Below are 22,344 nucleotides of genomic sequence, written 5' to 3' on the forward strand. Positions count from 1 at the left end.
AATTGTTTTTTGCGCTCTCCTATTAGACATAACTCGGTTTAGATGTACTATTCTGACTCATTGTAAGTTGTATTATTGTGATAAAAGTCTTGATATGAACGCTATATAATCAAATGTTCCCTTTTCGACGGTTTCAGTATGCTTTATACATATTAAAATCGGTTTAGATATTCTTAATTAAATTCGCACTTATTGTTAGTCGTATATTAATGTAAATATTCGTAATATAAATGCTAGATAACTGAACGTTTGCACTGCGACGGCACCGACACGATTTTATTGCTTTTGATGTGGATTTTTGACTTCTGAGAAGTGATAACTGTTTTTTGCGCTCTTCTATTGGTCAAAATTCGGCTTAGGTATGCCTCGCTCGATTCTCATTTATTGTAAGTCGTAATATGTTATATAAATTGTTAAGCGTTTCCACTGAGATTTTATTGACTTTAACGTGGATTCTAAACATATACGTTTCCTTGAATTTGGCCAAAAAAATGCATGTGATTTAATGAAATATGCTATGAATCTTCATGAAATCGAAATATTAAAAAACGATCACTGACTGACCAACTTTTGCTCCCCTTTAAAAAAAGTTAAACGACGTTCCTGCATTTAACACTATGAACACGCGTGATTATTGACAGCTGTCTGATTTACAGTGCTGCGAAGATATGCTATTTAAATTAGTCCACTCTGACAATTGTATACGATTATATTACTTTATGGTAATTTTCCAAAAAATATATTTAACTAGTTAGTTAGGTCTAGAGTTTCCAATTCGAGTAATCGAGTACTCGATACTCGAATTGGAAAGTACTTGATAATGGAGTATTTTGAAAATTACTCGATTAATACTCGAAATTAAAAATTTTTGGAATATTTCAGAAACAAAAATAACTTTAACTCGGTCCGGTAAAGGTTAACGTCTTGCTTTTATTTGGCGTTTATGCCCGAAGTCCCGAGTTAGAGCGGTTACTATCAGGTATAATTTTTTCATAGTTCCATAGTTGCATAGTTTCGGACGTCGGCTATGTTAGTGGGTACGACGGAGAAATTTCTTTTGTGTTTTCTGTTCGACAGTCCCGACTTATCTAATTTATGGCAATGAACAATATGAAATATCAACAAAAAATTTTTTTAGGTTTTATGACTATGCATTTGTAGCGTAAAGTGTTGTCAATTGTTTATACTGATCCCTCAGCTTAAAATATAAATCAAAACAATTGTGTGTTTCAAAGGCATTTAAAGTAAAGTCAGTTCTTTGCGAACCGTTTAGCTCTAGAGTGAAAGGGATTCACCCAAATACATCTTCGAAGGATATAGATTTAAATTCTTCGCATCAATCAGAAGGAGTAGAATATTGTATATTGTTAAGAAAAAAAATCTATTCAAGAAGAATTACAAAATGCGATTTTGTCAGTAGTCGAAGGAAATAAGAGAAAAGCAGAGAAGGGAATGAAAGAAGAGAACATAAAAAGAGAGTTCAAAAATTTTATATCTATAAAAAGCGAACAGATATAAATTAGAAGCCTTATCCAACGCGTTAATGACAATAAGACAAACATCAACAGCAACGGAAAGGGTTTTTTCCATAACGGGAATAATAAAACCAAAGGTTAGCAGTAATATTAAATTCGAGACACTTTTTGCATTATTGTTTTTAAAAAGTATGTTCGTGAAGTTAAAATAATTGTAAAAATTAACATACTAAGTATTTTATTTATTTATTTATATGTGCACGAATTTGAATAATAGCCATTTTGGTACATTTGGTAAATACTCGAAAGTACTCGAGTACTCGAGTATTTTAAAATTTTAATATTCGATACTCGAGTAGTTGATGGTTCGAGTAATTGGAGACTCTAGTTAGGTCTAACACAAGTAATAAAAAATACACAATGGAGAAATTGTAACATATAAATTAACGAACAATAATATTATAGTATGTAAGAAAAATAGTGGCGAAAGAAAAACAAAGGAAATGTTTATAAACGTAATTTAAAATCATGTCTTCATATGAAAGATTGCTTCGAAAAATATCATAAGAAAGACAAATATAACCAAATATCAAGTATAATATATAAATATGTAAGTAATTGTAATGTACAAACAAATCAAAGCAATAAAAAAATTCCATGCGATTGAAAATATGTTGAGAGCCATTGGTGTTGTGTGAATTAGTATAGTGAACAATTAACGAAATACTATTTATAAGGTTAGAGCGAAACATTCGTTCTTTTGTCATTGCATTCGTAGTTGTTTTTTTTCAGGTAGTGGTCCCAACTATATAAATAATAGGTAAAATGCTTGATTTTTGTGTTTAAATAAATTGGACTTCAGTGGATTTAATAAGAAAAAACTTAATTTATTTTATTGTTGTTATTTTTTTAGGCCTTAAGTCTGTGCTTAAATATATATTTTTTTTATTCACTACAGTTTATAAGTGAATATATTATTTAAACTCAACGCCTAACTGTACTTGATACAAAACCGATTACTTTTTTGTTGTTCTCGAGCGGTGTTCAGCGTCGAAAAGTTTGACGATAACTGTCCTAGATTGTTTTGCGCGTCAGCGAGGGCCTCATCGCGGCGGCACTCTCAGCCAGTTCGCTCTGCGGAGTCGCTCCGGAGGGACGTGTCGCTCGCCGTTCCGCTGCCATTCTCTAGGTGTAAACATATCGCGACGGGTGATGTCATATCGTCTCGCGGGCTGATCGACAGTGCTTTTTCACACACTACGACCCCAGTGGATTTATAACCTTGTTGTGCAACCCCAGTGTTTGTTCTGAGTTTTGTTCATTATTTAGTTTTTTGTTTTGTTTTCACTTTGCACTATAACTAAATAAGGAAGTGTTTGTGTTGGCAAGGAGACTGAGCCGCGCTCTCGGCTAGAAGAAGAAAGAAACAGCAGATAAACACGTAAGCAACGTCATCTCATTGATGTATGTAAACAGCAAAATATTATATATGCATGTCAAAAAAATACAAAAAATACGAAATCGCAATGTATCCATACTTAATTTATTTAGCTGATGATTGTTTTAAACAAAACTTATTCCACCCGACACAAATAGTAATTTAATCTATATTTTAAATGAAAATTTAATCAATTACTCTCAATACTTTTTCCTATTTGACGAATAAAATTGTATCATAATTTTGCATATATAATAATTGTTTTTTGCATATATAATAATTATTTCCCGTTTTTTCTTACATTTGCACAATGTATTTATAACGTTTTATAAATTAACGATAATCCGGAATATTTTTTTTCGATATTTTCAACCCTAAAACAACAATGGCAGTGGAGATAAAATAATCTCAGTTGAGCTATATTATGTTTTATGAGTTTTAACTCGGTTATAGTGCGACAATAGCAAGTAAAAACACATATAGTACAATAGGGAGAGATGCAATTAAATTTATTAGTGTCAAATTTTGATATTGAATATTTATATAAGGGCGTGTGTGTAGTTTTTAGGGGTTATTAGTGAGTATATTAGGATACAGAAGCTAGCACAAAAGCTCGAAGTGTCGTCTACATTAAATCACAGATATTTAAAAAATTTAGAAAGGTGTTAATTTGTAAAATATGGGTGTCTCATAAATTGTCGGAGAAAAATCTCGCTAATTAATGATTCTAGAACAGAAAGATTTATTTTTGAGTCGAATTGTTACTGAAGTCGAGAAGTGGATCTTTTACTTTAATAATAGCAATCAATCCCCTAATTCTAACCCTGAGAACAGGATTATATCACAATAAGATAATGTTATGCATTTAGTGGGATATGAAGGGCATAATTGATTATGAGTTATCGAATTATAGGCAGACAAATCATTGAAAAGCGACTCAGACCATAAAAATACCTTCCCTTATAAATTAAAGTAAGGTAATTTTACACTAAAACAGCGCTCGCCCTCAATTGATCTTCTTGGACACTCCTTTCTCATCTGCCGTATTCCTCAGACATTGTTCCAAACGATTATCATCTAATAAGATCCCTCAATAATTTTTAAATGGAAAAAATATTTTTCAAAAACGGTTATAAAAAACGACATATGAATTTATTGCTTCAAAAAATACATTATTTTTCGAATCAAATATAAACAAACGAATTAATATATGGAAAATATATAATTTAAATTTTCAACTCATTTAACCCGCAATTTAAAAATCGCAAAAAATAATCTGATATATGTATGTATGCAGTGGCGTAGCGAAGGGGAGGGGGGGGGGTCTGTGTGATCTGGACCCCCCTTGGCGGCATTTTATGTTAATTAAATATAAATTACAAAAATTGTCTTGCCTTTTTTCTTGACAAAATCCTGGCTACGCCGCTGTATGTATGTATATATTATATTTACATGATACATGCTCATTGAAATCTGACGTTATTGAAGATATAAAATAATGTTATTTTTTATGCTTCGAACAGACAGCATGTAAGTCGTGAATACTAAATAGCTTACACTTTCAGAATATTAAATTATTCTATAAAAATAGCCTATGATATCTTAGCACATGTTACAAGCTAACCATGTAAACTGATTTAGAGTTTGGTTTCGAAAAATCTTTTCCACGTAGTCAAATGTTGCTATATTACTTCTTATTTATCAAAATCAATAGTCGTTGACGTATGCGTATTGAAAAATGCTCATCTATGTTGACATTTATAGATGTTTTATTAAAATATACTTGTTTTAACATTCATTTATGTAAAAAAAAGACAATGGTTTGGGTCATTGGCAGTTTAAAAAAACGTTTTATAACTAAAATCCATCCTACATATTTTTATTCAATAACATACTACATGTATTATATTTTTTCGTAACGTGACGTTTCATTTTTATAATGCAATTAATGTTGCATGCCACTAACTACTGATCGTTTACCATAAAGGATATACATATATACGCAATATTATGGTTGTCTATTAGTAATTTATAAAGGATGTTTCATTATGATTATATTCACTGTAAATTTGGTACCTTTTCAGGCGATGAATGGAAAACGAGTTTTTTTTTTAATATGAGACACAATTGTCAAAAAAATAACTATAATAGTCAAGACAAGTTTGTGAGAAAGTATCATAAAATAGGTCATGCTGATAAAAGTTGGTTATTTGTTTCACGAAGCAAGTGGCTACGTATGTACATACATGTATGTATTATTTTTACATATTTTTTTTATAATTCTTATTAAATCGCAATATAAATAGTCATTTTAGAAACATCCTGTTTAACCTAATCTAAAGTAAATAAGTCGAAATTATATTTTTACTATTAATTATTAATTTTAATAACACTGTAGCATAAATAATGTAAATCCCAGCAAGATCACCTTCATTTTTTCTTTGATGTTTTTCATTGAGCAGCAAAATATGCAATTTGCTGCCCATGCAAAATTCTAAGCAAAAAATCTTCATTATGCTGAGAGATGACTCATAATTAATATGTAAATTTCAACACATCTGTTTATTAATATTATTTGAATATTCTAATTTGATTATATGCAAATTTTTATGCCGCACCCTATCTTTTTACATTTTTACGACTTAATTCAGTTTCACTTTCCGTTCGTGTCAATCGAGCTTATCTTCATATTTATATAGATATTCATATAATTTAATAAAAAATAAAATATATACTTTCAGCGCCTCTCAATATTTTTTTAATATTTAAATTTTAATAGTACTCGACCATTCAAAGTGAATCTTCAATCGTCTCTCTCGGAAGAGAACTTTTCCTCCTTTCTGTATTTATTCGACGGGCCATCACACGTGATTCAAAGATAGCGTGTGCCATGAATACAAACGACGTATTTCCACGGTCACATTTCGCTTTTGACCCCACCGTTGAAACAGGCGCGCTTTTTGTTTTGAAAACAAGTCGCACGTGTCGAGATTTACCTCTGTAGGAGAAACAACTCAATATCTTACTGTACAGAATCATAAAACCGTCTACCGCGAACCCCATTAAAAAATCATAGTAATTGCTATCACATTCATGGAATCTCTTATCCGTAGTGACTCTCAATCATTTGTAAAAGCTTTAAAAAATCAATTAAAAAAAATATAATTCTAATGCAGTAATTAAAATAAATGTGTTATTTTAAACTTACTGACATCGTAACCAGTAAAATGATTAAATTGTGAGAGGCCGATTTATTTTTTTATAAACACTGACGTGACGCGAGAGCAACAGTATTCTTTGGTTGACCACGACGGGAGTGTGAGGACCGGTGGCGCCTCGCCCGCCGATCATTTATAGCACTTGTAATAACTATGTGTCTAATTGTCACTCGTCAAAAGATGAATACATTAATCATCAGAAAATCTATGTAATAATTAAAGACTCGAATATAACTAGAATAACGAACATATTCACATATTTGTTGATATGTGTAGTGAAATACATTTAAATTTAAAATTTCTAAGAACACCAATAAACGAATAACTCTAAAAACGCATTTATATATTATTTCTGAAATCGACAAATTCTAGGATAGTCACACATGTGGTGTTCGTATTCTGAAGTATCATTTTTATGCCTTATGGCAATTTGCAAAAGCCGACAAAAATTTTGCGTAAATTGAATATTTAAGACCGAAAAGTTTTCATTGATATTGTATTAGTGAGTGCCCACACAAACTTTTATAATTATCAGTAGCGTAATTTTACTAATATGATAATTTAAAAATTGCGATTATTTGACACTTTATTCGATTGCGCGCAAATATGCCGGCTGTACATTTGTTTTTTCGCGCAAAAGTGCGGCGCATTAGGTGTCGCGCAAGAGCGCAGTGGCAGCCGCCGCCCGGACGTCATCCACGCCGCGAAGCGCGCGCGCATATGAAGTCCCCGAGAATGTGGACCGCTACTCAAAGTCGGCGATCTCGGCCGACTTCAGTCGCGACCCTTTTCCAAATCATTATTTGAAAAATATATTTTTAATTTATTTTTTATTTTTATGTTTGCCTTAGTATTATTGTTATGGTAATATTTCATTGAGCAATTATAATTAAAATTATTATTCATACTGATTTAATGTTTGTTTTGTATAATTTTTATTTTTATGTCTATCTAAAGACAAGTTTCATGGTAATATTTTTTTGAGAAAGTATAATTTAAATTATATTTCGTACTGATGTATCTACATATCTTTATGGTTTTTATAACAGTCATAGCTGTTTACATAATAATCGTTAAACAAAATAATTATAAAAAAAATCCCTTTGTAATTGCCAAAATTCCGAGTTTAAATAGTGCAGCTGTGGACTTTCTCAATGGCTAGTATTTTTTTTTCTCTATTAAACTTTTATTGTAGTACGAATAATGTTTAATTTTAAGTCTGTCTGAAGTTTTGTTATGGTAATATTTTTTAATTCGAATTTTTGACAGCGTGTATAATTAAAATTAAGCTTAGTACTGATTGTAAGTATGAAACACCTAATGCTATATTAATCTTAATATTAAAATAAATTAACATATACATATATATGTATGTATGAACTTGTATTCAATATTCTTACTGTATTTTTCGATGCTTCATGACTTTACTAATAATTTTCAAATATTTTATCATTTATTATACGACATTCGAATAGTTGAAAATAACAAATATTTGGAAATTCTAATAATAATACTTGATAAAAATTTCCTCTACTCTTTAGACGCTGTTAAAAATTATAGAATTTTATTATTTAAACAAACATTTTAACATGAGATTTTTAATTATTTGGTAAAACATTTAGTTTGGTATATATTCAATGGCTCACTGCGTGTAAAATGTTTCTTAGGTCATTTTTTAAAAACGATTCAATTTTTATTGAACGGAAATAGCATGATGTACCACCAGCTGAATAATACGTGCTACACAACTCATAGCAGTGAAATGCTTATAGGTAGTGTCACATAGGTGACACTTTCTGTATTTATATTTATAGTAGCAGCGTTGTTTTGTGAATTTTCTAGTCAGCTCAAGAAGCTCATTTACCAATTCAGCTGATGTATTATAATATCGTCGACATTTAGAGTCGACGATATTATAATACATCAGCTGATCGAAATTAGACAAATAGTATCAATTATAGTTTCTATTTTTGGTAGAAGTATACATCGGAAATAAAAAATAATCAATTTGTATACTTCTGCTATTATTTTTATTGTATTAGTATTGCTAATCAAACTACAAAAACTATATTTAGTTAGGGTTTTATATAAATATTATGAGAAATACTTTTAAACAGTCTTTCTCTCCATACGAAATCTTGCAATTAAGTTTATTTTTATCTATTTTTAATGGTTGTTTTAGATCTGTGTTTATGCTATAAAGTTTACGACTGACATTATAGTCGGAAAATTCGGCTTAAGTAGTAGAATAAAGCAGTCCTAAGGACATTAGCTGAATTTTTCCAATGTTGAAATAATATAAATTATAAAATTATTACTATAAACATATTTAATGTATTATTTGTATATATAAATATATAATAATAATATATTTCAGTACTTAAGCGTCATTTAAAGGTCTCATTTTTAATGTTTTCTTGAAATTACTTAAACACAATTTTTAATGGGATTATTATTAATCATTTTTTTATTCCTTTGAATGCTTATATTTTAAATTTATAACTTGGCTAAAAAATATTTTTTAATGTTTAATATATACTGACGCGTTAAAGTTTAATATACAAAAAAATAAATAATAAATATTTCATTTTACAAGCGGCATAAATCGGTGACAAAAAAACTAAAAAACATGGGTTTGAATCTCATATGAATTTTCATTTTTTATCTCGTCTGGGAGATTAGAATTAGTGATTGTTATAATATATATAATTATAATTTCGATCGATTATGACAGATTAGGTTTTAATGGATTTCCTAAAGTCATTAATGTATATCGTGATGATTAATTAAAAACCAACTAGGTCGTACATATTAGGTATTAAAAATTCCGTAATAAAGAGCTATTTTAGCTGATAGTTAATATCATATAGGTGTATGTAAATAAATAAAAAAGTTATATTTATTTATTTTTTATGTTGTGACTTGAAAATGTTCAACCGACATCGTCTATAGCAAGTATTGCAATGCAACAACACTGTCTGTATTTTTTTAAACTTATTATATTTTTTCACTCACAAGTGAGTAATACGAGATTATAATTGGTAAAATACAATGTGCTTCAAATATTCATTTCGATACACTAATTAATTTCAACGAATATTTCTGAAATACGAATTCGGTCGACTGTCCACACTAGTACCGTTGAAGTTCAAAACACCTGATATAATTTAGTCAGGTTGCAGTTGTGCAATTATTGAACGTAGTGCATATACTGCTGACTATCTTTGCAAAGTGTATATAATTTCACGTGGAATTCGCTAGAAGCAAGTAAAGACAGCAATCCTTGTTCTTTCGGAAGCGTTCTTGTAAAAGCGAAACGAGCTTTTCGAAACCTCAACGCCATTATGAAAGTCGGTCTCTCTCAGTGGTTATTATATTTTGTGCAAAGTACAATCAACTCGGTTTTATATCTGCGGTCTCATTCGCGGACTGGATTATATGTCTCGGAGAGTTTTAGAAGTTTTACACGTCTCCTTTGGTATTTTATACGTGCTTACATGGAAAGACGTTATGACCGCATAAAATGCTCGAAACTCGTGCATTTAATCTGTATAATTTATGAGAGTTGGTATTAAATCTTACTAATGCTATTTGCGAAATTTTCATATTGACAGTAACTATTAAGTGACAGAAACGTTTTATGCAAGGAAATAAATTATAAGGATAAATGCAAGTACTACGAATTTTTACTATTGGCTTTTAAAAGAGCGAGGGGTACACTTAAAGTTATTGCACATTTTTTAATGCATATTTTGAAACTATTGCGTGTGTAGGTATTTGTTATTTAAGTAACGCCTCTGTAATGGTTGAGGAGCTATCATAATAAACTTGATTCAGCTTCCTGAATGGCCTGAGGAGCATCAAAGGATGTTGATGCACGATAATCACTAAGATGTGATAGATGGATGCATTTTTAAAAGTGTTTTACCTGTTTTAATATCACTAACATTTAAATAGTAGACTTCCATTTTTTAACTAGTGAATTAAATAGTAAAATCATGTCTATGTGATGGTTCTGTTCTATCTCTTTCAGCTGTTATTTGTTATAATACATTAAGCGTACATATCTACATCCTTAATTAAGGAATAGCATGATACATCGCAGGTTTATTGATATTACCTATTTGCTTGCTCTCTTGTTTTCAACTGAAGAATATCTGCCACTAAACCCATAGCAGTGAAGTCAGCAATGTGCGAGTCGTTACCTATTATATTGCTAATCTCGTTTTTACGAATTTAACATATGGCATAACATATTTTTTGGCTAACTAGAACTGAATTAAATCTACAATATAACAAAGCAACAAATAATATATACGTATAGTGCTATATAATTCATTGAACAAATGCGAAGTATATGACTTATTTTGCTGTGAAAAAATATTATTAAGAATTTTTTTATTGGACTGATAATATTTAACAATTACGAAGTAATTGTTATTAGCTTGGTTACATGATAGCATGAAATGAAATAAATATTTGCGCTCATCGCAAACGATTAATCTTAATTTTATTATCGCTTTGTAGATTAACTGAATGGATTCTTAATGTTTATTACAGAATTTATCGAGTCTGCAATTTCATTATATTATGAAATACAATAGATACAAATTAAAAAATATATATAACTTAATTGAACAGTATTTATATAATTTAATATAAACAAAAAACTTAGAGGAGCTTAATTTTTCAGTCTCAGCAAAAATATTTTAGATGATAGCATTGCCCTTTAAAGGATATTTTGCACCATAAAAAAGTTATTTTAGAACAAGGGTGAAAATTTTTAAATGTTATAAGACCATTTGAATCTTTATGTAATATAATAATGCTGCATTTATAAAGCTTCTATATGATGCACTGCATTATTACAAATGTATCAAATAACTTTTTTTTTGGATTTTACGATGGAAAATTTAGATTCATAAAAAATATTGCAGGTTGTCATACTCCTGCTTAATTAGGCTGCAAAAATATTCAGATTAGTTCTTATTGTCTAGTTGCAGGAACAAAACCTAATTTTGGGATAAATATATTGTTCTTAAAACTGATTATTGTCCTACAGTTAATCAATTGAAAATAATATTGTAAAAAGGTAATTTTTTTTGCCAGAGTGAAATTTTAAGGTATACTACCAATTGGTTTAATATTAAGTCAAAGTCCTTTTTTTACTAACACATTTTGTTAATTTGTAAAGAGTTACTTTTGCAGATTAAATTAATCTCAACTATTCCGATGGAATGTTATGGATCCCGATTCCAAAGCATATTTGATCCCCTTCTCTATATAACATAGCGAATGTTATTACCCTTGTTTTAAGCATGCCATGCAAAGAAGAATTTCTGTGTATGCTATTATTTGAAATATCTAAACAGCAAAATTCCAGGAATATACTTATATTTTTTATGATATAACAGTTATCGGAAAAATACACAATATCATATTTATATTAGGTTGTTCTTTTCAGATATTTATAAATACGTGTTCTTCATATCAGAAAAAATATTTTATATTACCTAACTAAATCGTAATTATAAATTAATAACAAAGTAATGTTAATTTGCAGCATCTGTTCGTTTATTACTTTACTCTGGTGGTGCTTTTCCATGAAATTTTGCACTGTCTAATCTCTAATCTTATTTGAAGTGCGGGGTTTCTCCTTTTCCTCCTCAAACGAGATCTCCTTTGTAACCTCGTGCTGTTGTTTACGATGCAGATATACATATTAGTTTTTCGATGTTCATTTCCTGGCTATGTTTCTCCACCAACTCTTGAATGTCGTCCTCATTCACTTACGGTCCCGCGTTCTTCCCTAAAGTACGGTAAGGGAAAATAACATTTTTACTGAACACATATTTTTTATTATGTGGTACATCGATATTTATATAGTGATTGTAAAAGATTTTTCAACAAAAGGGTGAAACACAGCGAACTTTTAAGTCGATTGTCTCGAAACAGGCATTTGTTAAATTGCTTCGTCTCTGATCTTATAAAATTCATCAATATTCGATTATATTATAAAAGTAAAGTAAATTTTTAATGAATGATTAAGAGCTATATGTTATTTATACTACTTGTTTGTATTATACTATGAGCTGATTTTTCAATCGGTATGATAATATTACAATCACATCATCATAATAAAATATGAAATTCGTTCGAGTCCATCGTACTTTTAATTGAATCAAAACATTCAATTTCCAAGTCTTTCGCTCACCAGCGTCGGAAGTAGGCATCGTCAACCCCTAACAAATACCCGTCGGGAAATGACGAGGCTCGTTTCGGAATTTTCCGTTACATTTCCGCAAAGTCGATCACGTGGCAAACAATAAAATTGTATATAGAAGAGTACATGTATTTTTTAGGTATACGACCATAGACACGCGATGTCATTCTTGTCGAAGAGTCATGAAAAACACGACGATCGGCTTTTCAAAACCAGTCCGTATTTGCATATTTGATAAATGACGGCACGCCAACCGGCACTTACTTTTGCGTATAATGATCGTCACTCATATTTACACAATAAAACGCGTTTCCACTAATGTGTCGAAAAATAATAATTGAACGACAATTCGCCGGTCAGTTCAACCCTTAATTACGCCGTAAAACTACCTAAAACACAAACAAAACTAATTTGATGATTCTGAAAAATGTCTATTTAAAATTTTGTTATACAATATTTTCATATTTTTCAGCTAATTCGAAATTGGCTTATGTGGTCAATGCTTTAAAAATGTATATTCTTTAATGGTACAAAAATTGATTATAATAAAAATAATACATTTAAAAATGCTCTTAACCGCATTAATAATATCCCCGCTCTTTCGCTCAATCCAAATAGATTAACCCTTTCTAAAGTTCAACCGCAAAAGTTTAACGCCGGTAAACGAGATTTTTATTTTTACTAAAATTTTGCTCCATTTTAATTATTTAAATTCAGGTAATTCTATTTTTATCGCAACGAAAAAGTTACATAAACGTTCCGTTAATTATCGGGTTTAACGTTGTTTTTATTTGGCTCAATAAATTTCACCTCCAGTTAAACGCGTAATTCGTTAAATGTAGTTCATAATCTAAATTCCGTGAATAGTATTATGTAATTAAGCAATGAGTAACATTTTTAAAACGATTATAATGTAATGGTTACTCCTTCTATAATATATATAATTGAACACACCTGTGCTAAATAAATATTATATAATACATAACAATTTAATATTTTTGTCAGAATGAGTTATAATATTCACTAGACTCAGTTTAAAATTCTCTCCAGTGAGTAAAGCACTTTTCGTTTATATTAACGATAGTTAATATATACGAAAAGTGACATTTAGCTATTACAAAAATAAGTTACAACTAAAATAGCTAGTAATTTTATTACTATTTCGTCTTTTGAGGCTTTTGAGGCACTGAAAAACTAATTAAAGTTTATTTTATAAGCATATATAAATTACCGTATATATATGGAAATGTAGCTGCTATTATTCGGTGGTGGGTTCTAAATGGTAGGTCTTGTAAGTCAGAGAGTCTTCGCTGGAGTGTCGCGTTGAATTATCGTCGGCTGTGATCTGTCATAATGTGTTTTTGTGACGATGCTGATGTGTGTCGTACTGTGACTTTTTGGCGTATATCTTGGTGTGTCTCTGGTCACGTCCCCGTTTGTGGCCAAGTGTCTATGGTAAATTGCAGTCGAACATGTTGGTGGGTCAATTGCATCGCTTCATAGACACACCCACGAAATGTGTTTACGCCTTAAAAGGAAACTGAGTTCAGGCAGAATAACAATAGTATTTTGCGCAGGGTAGAACGCATTGTCTATCGCGTATTATTTCTAAACAAAAAGTTGTTTTATCCGATATTTATGTGTGCTTACGAGTGATTAACGTTTCGGGACAGATGGTCCGTATAATATTAACAATTATTAATATATTTTTTTAGTCCCAAGATCTTTCTTCCATTCTTTGGGCTTACTTTCTAGACGAGTTGTTTTTTTCCGTTTATTTATTCGAAATAGTCGTTCCAAATTATTTTTTTCAGGTGGTTGGGACAAATAAAATTACAACATTATTATGATAATGTTTTAAGAGCTTTTGTATAGCATCAGCTCAGTACTTTTTTTTTGGAATTATATGATTATTTTCTATGTACGAGATCTAATAATAAATTCTACATACGCGATTTCGCAGCTCGTTCAACGATTTTCCAATAAGTAAAAGAAAATCGATTAGATGAAGAGGCTGTTCCGATATAGGATAATTTATTTTGTATTATGTCGTGTATAGAAAGTAATCAGGCGTTCCCATATGTGTGTATGTATGTATATCTTCATATGGATTATGCCTATTGAACATACATACGTATTATGTGTACTGATAGGCTGGTACGTCACGTCGATGGCAAAATTCGCGATTCGGGCTCACTTTTAAATTAACCCAGAGAAGGGAAACCCATACGGCGCAATTTCGACGGAATAAAAAAAATCAAAGACAGTCAATTTGCCTGTCGGTACAACAGCACGAGGGGAATCTAAAATTAAACGTAAACGCGAGAGTGTAGTATATACGCAATATACAGGCAGATAAACTTACATGAATATGCATAAATATGTATATAAGAAGAAAAGAAGAAGACTACATGCATGCGTGTGGATACATCGGTCCCGGCAGGCTCACCTTGACATATAAGAGCCGTCATGAATGTCAGGAATTTACTCTCAATTTCGGGCTCGAGAGAGATGGTTATTTTGTACGTGGCGAGTCGCTGGAGAAAAATCAGGTTTTTCACTACATCACGCGACGCTGTTTGCGTCACGAGATTGAATATATTTACTTTAAAAAACTTTCGATGCGATCTTATCAAGTGAGAGATGACCGTTATTCCCGTCGGATTAGTTGGACGCGACGAACGTTTAACAGCCGGTTTCGTAACGAGTGAAGATGTTGTGTATGATGGTGGGTTGCGTGAGAAAGTGAGAGTCGAGCGATGACGGATTGAAAAATCTGACGAAAACTGGAGCGAGACACGATCGGACAAAGCAGATAATTGTTAGCAAAGTTTACATAAAAAAATAATAATCGAAGAAGCAGTAAAACGAACCCTCATTAGAGCGACTTTCACAGATTTTTTAGACGATCGGCGAATCGTGTCGAATCATTCGTTCTTTGCGGTTAGCATGATTAGAGATCGACAACTTGATCGTCGTTGCAAATCATCCAAAATGGAAGATCGACAAATTGTGAACACGTGCACTTCAAAAAAAAACATTTTTATTTGCGAAATTGTAAAAATAACGTGCTATTTTACAGAAAACTGGACCATCTGAGGCTTTCCTTTGATCTTCGTGAAAATATACTCAAGGCGGATATAAGAATATGAAAAGCTAGCTAGCTATTTAGTAATTCACTTCGCAACTAGTATTTATATTAATATTTAAAAATATATCAAATATTATGGAATTGCAATACATGCATTAGAATTGTACAGTAATTTGAAGAAAAGATACAAAATCCTTTTTTATAATAATCAATAAAAACTGATACTCATCGATTCTCCCATAATAAAAACCAAACCACATCATCCCGGTTTTCGACCATCGTGGCGCATTGGGGTAACCTGTTAGGCCACGATGGTCTTAATTTAATCTAAAATAAATAAATAAATCCCGAGACAATAATAAAATTATTCAGCCTGCAGATTTTAAACGATATAAATCAAATATGTAGTAAAACGATCTATTAATATTCACGAGTACTTCTTAACGTTTCTTTAATTTATAAATAAACAAGCTAAATCTTCAGCGATACGTATGCACTCCAAGAAGCAACTCAGCACGCACTGCATGGGCAGTTAGAGAGGTGCAAGATGTAGGTCAAGTGCAAGAAGTGGAAGTTTTTACATTACTCATGCGTTTGCTTTACATGTGTAGTACCAAATATGTTTGAAGTGTTTTAAAAACAAATGTTTTTTTTTAACTGAGTAAAAGTGAAACCACGTAAATCGATGGATAAGTGTATGTGCGGGTTGTAATTAAAAATAACTACTTTTCGGTTGAACTCATATTTTTTCACGTCTGCATATAAATATATATAATAAAAGAAGACTATATAGTCACGCTAGGCGATTATTTATTTAAAACGGATAAATTGTGACTTAAAAAAGATAATAAAATTTAGTGATTTTTTGAAAATGTTAGAGAAGACTTTTGGCGAGGATGTTATGGATGTTCAAACGAAGGGTTTATGCATGTTGCAAATATTTCTAAGAGGGCAGTGAAGACACGTACAAGACGATAAGCAAGATAGACGGAATAGCACATTCAACAAATTACAACCATCAGGATATACGGTTAAAAAATTGTAAATTTGCAGTTTTAAGCAATACGAAAAAACGGTCAGAATTGTGGGCAACAACATTTAAATTTTGTACCACGGATTAATAATTCTTGATTTGTTGGCCAAAAACGACATCGTCGTGATGCCGCAGGCTCTGTATTCCTTAGATATGTCCCCTGCGACATACAAAAGTGAGCTGAAGACTCTTGATTTTGCGAATTGGAAGAAACGCTGGCATAAGTAATACATGTATATATACTTATTTGAAGGGGTTAATTTCAATATTAAATATTAAATTAATATTATTTGCTAAAATAAAATTATCGATATATTTTTTATTGTGCTTTGTTATTTTATTAAAATCTTAGTTTCATAAAATCTTAAACGCTAAAATTGGTCCAACAAACTTCAGTTTTCTCATTTTCATGAGGCAGAATGTATTAGGTTGATGCATAAGTAACGTCGTATTTTTTTAAGAAAACAAAAGTTAATATTTTTAGATAAAATTAATTAAATCAATCAACTATATATTTTCCATTATTTCTAATGACTGTCTCCCATCTTTCTGTCATGTTTTTAATCCTATTAGATTAAAAACTTTTAAGTTTCGATGCAAGGAACGAATTTAGTGCTGTTTTTACCTCATCTGTTGTATTATTTTTTTTTTATTTAAATAATTTTGTAGAGATAAAAACAAGTGAAAATTAGAAGAAGCTAAGTCAGAAGAATAAGGTGGATCCTTTAAAACATCCCAATTGAGCTCCTTTAATTTATGCTGTGTCATCATTGCAGAATGAGGCCGCGCATTGTCATGATGAAAGATCACACCCTTGCGATTGCTAAGTTCAGGTCGTTTTCTTACGAGTGCCGAGTTTAATTTTTGCAGCTGTTCACAATATCTATCAGCATTAATTGTTTGGTTAGGTTGCAATAACTCGTAATAAGTAATACCCTTCATATCCCACCAAACACAAAGCATTATTTTTTTAATGATGTTCTGCCTTTGGAGTGGTTATTGAGACTTGTCCTGGCTTGACTCAGTGTCGCTTCCTAGTTTTATTATTATAGACAACCAATTTTTCATCCCCAGTCACTATTCGAAGCAAAAAAGTTCATGCTTTTGTCTCGCACACAAAGAAACACATGTAGCAACTCGGTCCAGCAGGTTTGCGGGTGACTAGTTGTGCGGGACCCAAACGTTGTACTTGGAAACCATTCCACTGTGATTCTGATGTCTCACCACCGTAGATTGAATTATACCCATCTTCATTGCGATGTCCCTGGTATATTGACGGAGATCAGTTTCAAGTATGTCATTCAGAACATCATTATCGGTGGTTGAAGGGCGCTCCACTCTTTCTTCATCAGCTGTTGATAAATTCCCAGATCTGAATTTAGCAAACCATCTTCGACTGTTTTGAACATCCATAGAGCCTCTGCCGTACACATCACATATGTTTTTGGTTGCCAATGTTGCATTATGGCCTTTAAAAAAAATAAAAGTAAAAAATGTCGAATATGGACTTTTTTCTATAACATTTTAAAAAAAAATCACAAGGGCTCTGTATAACTCAACCGCTGACGATAGACTAAAAAAATGTTAGAAGAAACCCTCCTTTATATAATACAAATACAACATTAAGCACAGATATTAAAACAGTTGGTTAAAAAAAATATATGATAGTCGATGTAAAAATACGACGTTACGATCAACCTAATATTTGTTTTTAAATATATATATTTTTTGCACTGCGCAGAATAATTAACGATAGATTAATGCAATAAAAAATAACATTTATTATTGTATTAATCCTTAAGATAAGGAAAATCTAGATCAACTTTATCTAAGGTGAACGATCGAAATTATAATTGTAATAATATCGAAAATTAAATCTCATTGTTCCATCGTGCTTAGTTAATTAATAAATTCACATAAGAACGATATGTCATACATACAATTTGTCACATAAGGTTTTCAAATCACTTGTGATTGGAAAATCATAGTATATTTTATGTGACGCGCTATTGAGAACTTGAAAGTGTATCAGAATATTCGCACAAATACGGATTCGCTATCACTACAAAAGGATTTGAAAAAACCGGATACTTGTCATAGTTGTTGGATAGAAATTTACGATTCAATTCCTCAGATATAACAAGGAGTACGGATATTATATGTTTTTGTATCATTTAGCCCTTTTGATATAAGCGTTGGGGTACAATTCATTGTATTATCCAAGTAGCTTGTATCGGATAAGTCAATACTCTGTGACCCCTAACTGTGGGCAGTAGACTGGTCTAAAGAGTCGCGACTGCGTACCATATTCCTGGCCATCGTGCACAGGACATCAGACCTTTTGATACGAGCCATCCAGATTCTCAACGAGATCGCCAGACATGTTTTCGGCGATAGCTATGAGGAGCTGTTGTATTGTGCAAATATTTTTAGGTGTGCTCAATGTGTATACTGTTCATTACAACGCATTGGTTTAATAAATATATATGTTATTCATATTAGATTTGGTTTACTGTATTTAGTTTATTTACAAGTAGGAAGCAAAACACAATTTTGTCCAATCCAATAGGCAAACCCGTAATAAATCTGGTGATTTTTGCGTCGCCCATTTTTATTGTTCAATACAAATTTTTTCAACGCAGATATTTTCAGACTCGCCCGAAATTTCGCTCAGGTCGCGAAAAATGTCGCTGGGGTTGATTTATAAAAAATGAAACGTGTATTCGGTCCGCGGCCGTAAATCGTCGCCGGATTCCGTAGGCCGCAAAAACAGATTTAAAATTTAAACTCGAGCCTTTTGTGTCCAGCTTAGGTCCGAGTGAGTATCCGGCCTGAACTGCGTACAATTATATGATACTTCTGTATGCTCATCGATTAGCGGTCGTCGCGACGGCCTTCGATGCTCATGGTGATGTTTCACTCTTGTGCCATTTATGACCGGCCACTGAGCGTGTCTCAGACAGCACGCAACGAGAAATTGCACGGCGTTCTTTTGAGAACAACTGGAATGCGTGATGATGAAAAAAGAAACGAGAAGAATCAAGTAGAATATAATTGCTTTTGATTATGTTGAGATACAGGGACGTTCGTTTAAAAAATTGCTACAGAGCTGCAATATTCATAATGATAATTAAAGCAATAGCATAAAATTAATTGATTTGACTAAAAATATATCTTGTGGAAAGCTGTGTTTTGCGCAGCACGCATATTTCGCAATTTTTTGCGTGTTTCCGTTTGGCGTTTCCCAATAGAAGGCGCATGGTGTGCTGAGTAATATTATATTGTAGTTCAAAGTAGGGATTCTGATTCTCGGCAGTGAAAAATAGATTTCGATAGTGCTATTGGTTTTATCTTATATTACAAAATGTATTTGCATACTAGAAGTACTATTATATATTGGATTCCTGTCTTATGAAATTCAATCGTATTTTGAGAAGAGCCTTTGAAAGTATTACTTTTTAAAAACATATTTTTAAGATGTATTCGTTATTTATTATTTCAACGGACATATCGAAGCATCATTAAGAATTAGTGCTTCAAATTTAATTTTAATTGAACGAATCACCTCTTTAATATTTTTAAAGCGATAATATTAAATTTCCTTTATTATTTTCACTTAAAAAATTAATATGAATCTTACAAAAATATCTTATTTTTTTATTTAGAGATTTCTAAAAAAATCTTGACTAATCTCTAGTTCTGAGGTAACGTTTAATGAATACTATTCTAAAGTTAATGGGTAAATTCGTTTATATTGTAATAGAAAAATTAAATGATTATTGGTTTTCTTACCTTTTAATCATTAAAATGTATAACAAATCCCTTATTGAATATACGCAGAGCGGAGTATTTAAAAAATAAATGTAAAATAAAAGATAAGATAGAATAAATAAATTAATTTATAAACTTCTTTTCCGCTTTATCGTATAAAACACAGTTGAATGATTTTTAAAATTACTTTATTAAAATCGCTGGTTAATGTTCATATAATTATATTAAGGCTTAACTTTTTTATGTCAGAATCAGTGTTTCAAACTTTTTATTTTTAAAATTTAACAAATAATAAAATTCAATATATATGTATATATATATATATAATTTAGTTCGCAAAGAATATTCTGCAAATTTGATCAATATCAACATTTGCTTCTCAAACTTTCGTCCTTCAAAAATATTAGGAATAAAATAATATATGCTTATAATTAGGGATTCCAATCCCGGGATCCCGAATCCCGGGATCCCGGGATCCCGAACGATTTTCAATACCCGATGAGTCCCGGGATTATAAAACATAATCCCGAATTTTTCGGATTGGTTGATTTATCAAGCACAATCGAATTATTATTGACAACATCGTTATATTTCGTGTACAAACTTGCGCGAGTTGCACGTGTCATCTGTGAATCTTTGAGGTTGTGAGTCTGAACGTGCTTTTTCAGCAGCAGGCTGCTTAGGAACCAAAATCAGATCAAGGCTAAATGATAAAACACTTGATGCTTTGATGTTACTTCGTGAGTTTTATTCAAAATAATGTTTTCAATTAATTGTGTATGAATGTACATACCTATGTGCATACATTGTCAAAAGTTCATTTTTTTCTTCTCAAATAAATATATAAGACCTTCCTTTTTTATTTTTATTATATTATTTTCTATTTTAAGTCGAAGACTAAAATTATACGTACTTTATACATTGTACGTTATAAAACACAGATGTAAAAATATATTGTATTATTCATTTTAAATTATTTTTATCGATAAAATAGCATGAAAATTATCCCGGGACTGGTCCCGGGATCCCGGGATCGACTAATTGCAATACCGAAAACCCGGGATCAAAATTTTGGCCCGGGATTGGAATCCCTACTTATAATGCATTAAATAAAACTATCTAGCAAATATAATTTTTTTTGTTGTGTTTATATTACATGTACATGCGAATGGATAGAATATATAGTCAGTTGAGACGCAATTCAATCTGAGGAGCGTAATATCTGAGAAGATGGGTTACTAAGAAATGATTTAATAGAGTAGATCTTATGTAGAGTGTAGGTGCTATGACGCAGGTCCTCTGGAGGTCGTAGCCTAGCTCTATAAACTTCAGCCACTTAGATAAGGATCTCTGATTATATAAAAAGAGACTGCGGGCGTAGTGGTGGCGCAACAAGACGCGTAGTGGGAGTGTTCAATATACCCCCCCCCCAATAACACGGTGAATTTAGGACCTGCTATTTGGATGCCCGTTACTTTATCTGTGAGCGAGCCAAATCTCACCACACGCGCCTAGTATTGCAAATATGATATGAGTATTTACTACTTCCCCAACTACACGTTCCCAATCTACCGTGTTATTGGGGGATCTACTGTATATAATATTAATTGCCGCATAAGATTACAATAAATTGATGTATGAATTAATGGTCAATCGCAGAATCATCTGTGACTGATTGTTGATTCTCGCGATGACTTGGTTCAAGTGGACTTTAAAGTTTGGTCAACGGTTTCGCGACGTTCTCTCAATGTTATCGAATTGTCAGGCAATGTTCTTAGTTTGTCGGATCGGAAAAAGCATCGACGTATTATAATGTCTCGGTGCTCGGAGATCTCATTTTGAAGTCGGTGAGCGGCATATGTCAGTTGTGGTTCATTTGGTAGGGACTGAGTCAGCTGATTGAGTGCCGTAGACGAGAAAATTAATCTCTCGTCGACCGACTTGATGTAAGTCCAGCTACAAAGTCGAGTGTGGTTCACACCGCACGAATTGTTTAAGTTTCACCTCATGGCTTGTGAGTTGCCGCATGATTGATTTTAATGGGAAATTCGAACGCTTATATAGTAAATTTACGTCTTTATCGTATTTTTTCTCA

The 22,344-nt window shown here is 31.6% G+C and overlaps 1 protein-coding gene across 4 annotated transcripts in view; it reads left to right on the plus strand.

The window, feature by feature from the left end:
* Nucleotides 1-2,601: 2,601 nt before the first annotated feature.
* Nucleotides 2,602-22,344, plus strand: part of LOC148228653 (uncharacterized) — a 278,757-nt gene continuing 259,014 nt past the window's right edge. For all 4 annotated transcript variants that reach the window (XM_088199014.1, XM_088199016.1, XM_088199012.1 and 1 more), the window contains exon 1: nucleotides 2,602-2,916. The gene's annotated coding sequence lies outside the window, so the exon portion shown is untranslated. The remainder of the gene's footprint in view (nucleotides 2,917-22,344) is intronic.

The sequence above is a fragment of the Plectrocnemia conspersa genome, unplaced genomic scaffold (assembly GCF_051122295.1).
Source record: "Plectrocnemia conspersa isolate PC_06_02 unplaced genomic scaffold, ASM5112229v1 ptg000012l, whole genome shotgun sequence".
Lineage (NCBI taxonomy): Eukaryota > Metazoa > Arthropoda > Insecta > Trichoptera > Polycentropodidae > Plectrocnemia > Plectrocnemia conspersa.